The sequence below is a fragment of the Dama dama genome, chromosome 17 (assembly GCF_033118175.1).
Source record: "Dama dama isolate Ldn47 chromosome 17, ASM3311817v1, whole genome shotgun sequence".
NCBI lineage: Eukaryota > Metazoa > Chordata > Mammalia > Artiodactyla > Cervidae > Dama > Dama dama.
The window spans coordinates 5,655,812-5,663,192 of record NC_083697.1 but is presented as its reverse complement, the minus strand read 5'-3'; positions in this window follow the sequence as shown (position 1 = coordinate 5,663,192).

Genomic DNA, 7,381 nt, shown 5'->3' with positions numbered 1-7,381 from the left:
GTAACTCGAGAATATACCTAAGGTTCTGGTTGCAACTCGAGAAAAACCATGAGATTTCCCCCTCGCCGCGAGTTGAGGCCCGATTCCCATGCACTGCATCCAGAGCAATTCCGTGTTCTACATCAAACGTGAAAGGAGCCTTGATTTCCTTGATGGCACTCCAGAGAAAACCCAAGATCACTGTCTCAAGTCTAGAGGGATCCTGAGGTCACTGTAGCAATACGAAAGGGCTCCGTATAACCCAAATCAACTCGAGATGAGAGCTTAGTCCCTGGCTTCGACTCAAGAGGAATACCAACTTTCCACAAGCACCTCAAGAGGAGGCTTCTCTCAGCTACAGGTATGTGAGAGGGACCCTGAGTTTGTGGCCTGAAGTGGAATGGACACCGAGATGCTCTGACTCGAAGTAAGGCCGGATATCCCTGCAGTGAATTGAATGCAGGCACGTCTTGCATCTCCCAAAACGAAGGGATGTCTGAATCCCCTGTGGAGATCACAGAGAAAGACCGAGTTCTCCGCCTCATTGCGACCGGAGGCCTCACATCCTTTGAAAACTCGAGAGTTCCACGGAGATCAATGCTTCCAAAGGAGACGATGCCTGACTCCTCTTGAAAATGGATAGGAGTCCCAGGATCCGTGTGGCACGTGGTAAGGGACGCTGGGTCTCCCGCCTCACGTGGAGACGCGTCCAAATTGCCATGCCAAGACTCGAGGAGAATCCCGAGGTGTCCCTCGCACCTAGGCAGGAGTCCTGAGGTCGCTGAACAAACACGTGTCTGGAAGGGCCCTCCCCGTCATAACTCGAAAATATACCCCAGGTTCCAGCCGCAACTCGAGAAAAACCATGAGACTTCCACCTCGCCGCGAGGTGAGGCCCGATTCCCCTGCACTGCGTGCAGAGCAATTCCGTGTTCCACATCAAACGTGAAAGGAGCCTTGATTTCCTTGATGTCACTCCAGAGAAAACCCAAGATCACTGTCTCAAGTCTAGAGGGATCCTGAGGTCACCGGAGCAACACGAAAGGGCTCCGTGGACCCCAAATCAACTCGAGATGAGAGATTAGTCCCTGGCTTCAACTCAAGAGGAATACGAACTTTCCACAAGCCCCTCAAGAGGAGGCTTCTCTCAGCTACAGATATGTGAGAGGGACCCTGAGTTTGTGGCATCAAGTGGAATGGACACCGAGATGCTCTGACTCGAAATAATGCCGGATATCCCTGCAGTGAATTGAAAGCAGGCTCATCTTGCATCTCCCAAGACGAAGTGATGTCTGAATCCCCTGTGCAGAACACAGAGAAAGACCTAGTCCTCCGCCTCAACGTGACCGGAGGCCTCACATCCTTTGAAAACTCGAGAGGTCTGCAGAGATCAATGCTTCCAAAGGAGACGATGCCTGACTCCTCTTGAAAATGGATAGGAGTCCCAGGATCACTGTGGCACGTTGAAAGGGACCCTGGGTCTCCCGCCTCACGTGGAGACGCGTCCCAATTGCCATGCCAAGACTCGAGGAGAATCCCGAGGTGTCCCTCGCACCTAGGCAGGGTCCTGACGTCGCTGAACAAACACGTGTCTGGAAGGGCCCTCCCCGTCGTAACTCGAGAATATACCCACGGTTCCGGCCGCAACTCGAGAAAAACCATGAGATTTCCCCCTCGCCGCGAGTTGAGGCCCGATTCCCCTGCACAGCATGCAGAGCAATTCCGTGTTCCACATCAAACGTGAAAGGAGCCTTGATTTCCTTAATGGCACTCCAGAGAAAACCCAAGATCACTGTCTCAAGTGTAGAGGGATCCTGAGGTCACTGGAGCAACACGAAAGGGCTCCGTGGACCCCAAATCAACTCGAGATGAGAGCTTAGTCCCTGGATTAAACTCAAGAGGAATACCAACTTTCCACAAGCACCTCAAGAGGAGGCTTCTCTCAGCTACAGGTATGTGAGAGGAACCCTGAGTTTGTGGCCTCAAGTGGAATGGACACCGAGATGCTCTGACTCGAATTAAGGCCGGATATTCCTGCAGTGAATTGAATGCAGGCTCGTCTTGCATCTCCCAAGACGAAGGGATGTCTGAATCCCCTGTGGAGACCACAGAGAAAGACCTAATTTTCCGCCTCATCGCGACCAGTGGCCTCACATCCTTTGAAAATTCGAGAGGTCCGCAGAGATCAATGCTTCCAAAGTAGACGATGCCTGACTCCTCTGGAAAATGGATAGGAGTCCCAGGATCCCTGTGGCACGTGGAAAGGGACCCTGGGTCTCCCGCCTCACGTGGAGACGCGTCCCAATTGCCATGCCAAGGCTCGAGGAGAATACCGAGGTGTCCCTCACACCTAGGCAGGAGTCCTGACGTCGCTGAACAAACACGTGACTGGAAGGGTTCTCCCCATCGTAACTCGAGAATATACCCAAGGTTCCGGCCGCAACTCGAGAAAAACCATGAGATATCCCCCTCGCCGCGAGTTGAGGCCCGATTCCCCTGCACTGCATGCAGAGCAATTCCGTGTTCCACATCAAACGTGAAAGGAGCCTTGATTTCCTTGATGGCACTCCAGAGAAAACCCAAGATCACTGTCTCAAGTCTAGAGAGATCCTGAGGTCACTGGAGCAACACGAAAGGGCTCCGTGGACCCCAAATCAACTCGAGATGAGAGCTTAGTCCCTGGCTTCGACTCAAGAGGAATACCAACTTTCCACAAGCACCTCAAGAGGAGGCTTCTCTCAGCTACAGGTATGTGAGAGGGACCCTGAGTTTGTGGCCTCAAGTGGAATGGACACCGAGATGCTCTGACTCGAAGTAAGGCCGGATATCCCTGCAGTGAATTGAATGCAGGCTCGTCTTGCATCTCCCAAGACGAAGGGATGTCTGAATCCCCTGTGGAGACCACAGAGAAAGACCGAGTTCTCCGCCTCATCATGACCGGAGGCCTCAAATCGTTTGAAAACTCGAGAGGTCCGCGGAGATCAATGCTTCCAAAGGAGAAGATGCCTGACCCTTCTTGAAAATGGATAGGAGTCCCAGCATCCCTGTGGCACGTGGAAAGGGACCCTGGGTCTCCCGCCTCACGTGGAGACGCGTCCCAATTGCCATGCCAAGACTCGAGGAGAATCCCGAGGTGTCCCTCGCACCTATGCAGGAGTGCTGACATCGCTGAACAAACACGTGTCTGGAAGGGCCCTCCCCAGCGTAACTCGAGAATATACCCCAGGTTCCGGCCGCAACTCGAGAAAAACCATGAGACTTCCCCCTCGCCGTGAGATGAGGCCCGATTACCCTGCACTGCGTGCAGAGCAATTCCGTGTTCCACATCAAACGTGAAAGGAGCCTTGATTTCCTTGATAGAACTCCAGAGAAAACCCAAGATCACTGTCTCAAGTCCAGAGGGATCCTGAGGTCACTGTAGAAACACGAAAGGGCACCGTGGACGCCAAATCAACTCGAGATGAGAGCTTAGTCCCTGGCTTCGACTCAAGAGGAATACCAACTTTCCACAAGCACCTCAAGAGGAGGCTTCTCTCAGCTACAGGTATGTGAGATGGACCCTGAGTTTGTGGCCTCAAGTGGAATGGACACCGAGATGCTCTGACTCGAAGTAAGGCCAGATATCCCTGCAGTGAATTGAATGCAGGCTCGTCTTGCATCTCCCAAGACGAAGGGATGTCTGAATCCCCAGTGGAGACCACAGAAAAAGACCTAGTCCACCGCCTCAACGCAACCGGAGGCCTCATATCCTTTGAAAATTCGAGAGGTCCTCGGAGATAAATACTTCCGACGGAGACGATGCCTGACTCCTCTTGAAAATGGATAGGAGTCCCAGGATCCCTGTGGCACGTGGAAAGGGACCCTGGGTCTCCCGCCTCACGTGGAGACGCGTCCCTATTGCCATGCAAAGACTCGAGGAGAATCCCGAGGTGTCCCTCGCACCTAGGCAGGAGTCCTGACATCGCTGAACAAACACGTGTCTGGAAGGGCCCTCCCCGTCGTAACTCGAGAATATACCCCAGGTTCCGGCCGCAACTTGAGAAAAACTATGAGACATCCCCCTTGCCGCAAGATGAGGACAATTCCCCTGCACTGCGTGCAGAGCAATTCCGTGTTCCACCTCAAACTTGAAAGGAGCCTTGATTTCCTTGATGGCACTCCAGAGAAAACCCAAGATCACTCTCTCAAGTCTAGAGGGATCCTGAGGTCACTGGAGCAACACGAAAGGGCTCCGTGGACCCCAAATCAACTCGAGATGAGAGCTTAGTCCCTGGCTTCGACTCAAGAGGAATACCAACTTTCCACAAGCACCTCAAGAGGAGGCTTCTCTCAGCTACAGGTATGTGAGATGGACCCTGAGTTTGTGGCCTCAAGTGGAATGGACACCGAGATGCTCTGACTCGAAGTAAGGCCGGATATCCGTGCAGTGAATTGAATGCAGGCTCCTCTTGTATCTCCCAAGACGAAGGGATGTCTGAATCCCCGGTGGAGACCACAGAGAAAGCCCTAATTCTCCGCCTCATTGCGAGGGGAGGCCTCACATCCTTTGAAAACTCGAGAGGTCCGCGGAGATCAATGCTTCCAAAGGAGACGATGCCTGACTCCTCTTGAAAATGGATAGGAGTCCCAGGATCCCTGTGGCACGTGGAAAGGGACCCTGGGTCTCCCGCCTCACGTGGAGACGCGTCCCAATTGCCATGCCAAGACTCGAGGAGAATCCCGAGGTGTCCCTCGCACCTAGGCAGGAGTCCTGACGTCGCTGAACAAACACGTGTCTGGAAGGGCCCTCCCCGTCGTAACTCGAGAATATACCCCAGGTTCCGCCCGCAACTCGAGAAAAACCATGAGACTTCCCCCTCGCCGTGAGATGAGGCCCGATTACCCTGCACTGCGTGCAGAGCAATTCCGTGTTCCACATCAAACGTGAAAGGAGCCTTGATTTCCTTGATAGAACTCCAGAGAAAACCCAAGATCACTGTCTCAAGTCCAGAGGGATCCTGAGGTCACTGTAGAAACACGAAAGGGCACCGTGGACGCCAAATCAACTCGAGATGAGAGCTTAGTCCCTGGCTTCGACTCAAGAGGAATACCAACTTTCCACAAGCACCTCAAGAGGAGGCTTCTCTCAGCTACAGGTATGTGAGATGGACCCTGAGTTTGTGGCCTCAAGTGGAATGGACACCGAGATGCTCTGACTCGAAGTAAGGCCGGATATCCCTGCAGTGAATTGAATGCAGGCTCGTCTTGCATCTCCCAAGACGAAGGGATGTCTGAATCCCCAGTGGAGACCACAGAAAAAGACCTAGTCCACCGCCTCAACGCAACCGGAGGCCTCATATCCTTTGAAAATTCGAGAGGTCCACGGAGATAAATACTTCCGACGGAGACGATGCCTGACTCCTCTTGAAAATGGATAGGAGTCCCAGGATCCCTGTGGCACGTGGAAAGGGACCCTGGGTCTCCCGCCTCACGTGGAGACGCGTCCCTATTGCCATGCAAAGACTCGAGGAGAATCCCGAGGTGTCCCTCGCACCTAGGCAGGAGTCCTGACATCGCTGAACAAGCACGTGTCTGGAAGGGCCCTCCCCGTCGTAACTCGAGAATATACCCCAGGTTCCGGCCGCAACTTGAGAAAAACTATGAGACATCCCCCTTGCCGCAAGATGAGGACAATTCCCCTGCACTGCGTGCAGAGCAATTCCGTGTTCCACCTCAAACTTGAAAGGAGCCTTGATTTCCTTGATGGCACTCCAGAGAAAACCCAAGATCACTGTCTCAAGTCTAGAGGGATCCTGAGGTCACTGGAGCAACACGAAAGGGCTCCGTGGACCCCAAATCAACTCGAGATGAGAGCTTAGTCCCTGGCTTCGACTCAAGAGGAATACCAAATTTCCACAAGCACCTCAAGAGGAGGCTTCTCTCAGCTACAGGTATGTGAGATGGACCCTGAGTTTGTGGCCTCAAGTGGAATGGACACCGAGATGCTCTGACTCGAAGTAAGGCCGGATATCCCTGCAGTGAATTGAATGCAGGCTCGTCTTGTATCTCCCAAGATGAAGGGATGTCTGAATCCCCTGTGGAGACCACAGAGAAAGACCTAGTTCTCAGCCTCAACGTGACCGGAGGCCTCACATCCTTTGAAAACTCGAGAGGTCCGCGGAGATCAATGCTTCCAAAGGAGACGATGCCTGACTCCTCTTGAAAATGGATAGGGGTCCCAGGTTCCCTGTGGCACGTGGAAAGGGACCCTGGGTCTCCCGCCTCACGTGGAGACGCGTCCCAATTGCCATGCCAACACTCGATGAGAATCCCGAGGTGTCCCTCGCACCTAGGCAGGAGTCCTGACGGCGCTGAACAAACACGTGTCTGGAAGGGCCCTCCCCGTCGTAACTCGAGAATATACCCCAGGTTCCGGCCGCAACTCGAGAAAAACCATGAGACTTCCCCCTCGCCGTGAGATGAGGCCCAATTCCCCTTCACTGCGTGCAGAGCAATTCCGTGTTCCACATCAAACGTGAAAGGATCCTTGATTTCCTTGATGGCACTCCAGAGAAAACCCAAGATCACTGTCTCAAGTCTAGAGGGATCCTGAGGTCCCTGGAGCAACACGAAAGGGCTCCGTGGACCCCAAATCAACTCGAGATGAGAGCTTAGTCCCTGGCTTCGACTCAAGAGGAATACCAACTTTCCACAAGCACCTCAAGAGGAGGCTTCTCTCAGCTACAGGTATGTGAGAGGGACCCTGAGTTTGTGGCCTCAAGTGGAATGGACACCGAGATGATCTGACTCGAAGTAAGGTCGGATATCCCTGCAGTGAATTGAATGCAGGCTCGTCTTGTATCTCCCAAGACGAAGGGATGTCTGAATCCCTGGTGGAGACCACAGAGAAAGACCTAATTCTCCGCCTCATCGCGAGGGGAGGCCTCACATCCTTTGAAAAGTCGAGAAGTCCGCGGAGATCAATGCTTCAAAAGGAGACGATGCCTGACTCCTCTTGAAAATGGATAGGAGTCCCAGGATCCCTGTGGCATGTGGAAAGGGACACTGGGTCTCCCGCCTCACGTGGAGACCCGTCCCAATTGCCATGCCAAGACTCGAGGAGAATCCCGAGGTGTCCCTCGCACCTAGGCAGGAGTCCTGACGTCGCTGAACAAACACGTGTCTGGAAGGGCCCTCCCCGTCGTAACTCGAGAATATACCCCAGGTTCCGGCAGCAACTCGAGAAAAACCATGAGACTTCCCCCTCGCCGTGAGATGAGGCCCAATTCCCCTTCACTGCGTGCAGAGCAATTCCGTGTTCCACATCAAACGTGAAAGGAGCCTTGATTTCCTTGATAGAACTCCAGAGAAAACCCAAGATCACTGTCTCAAGTCCAGAGGGATCCTGAGGTCACTGTAGAAA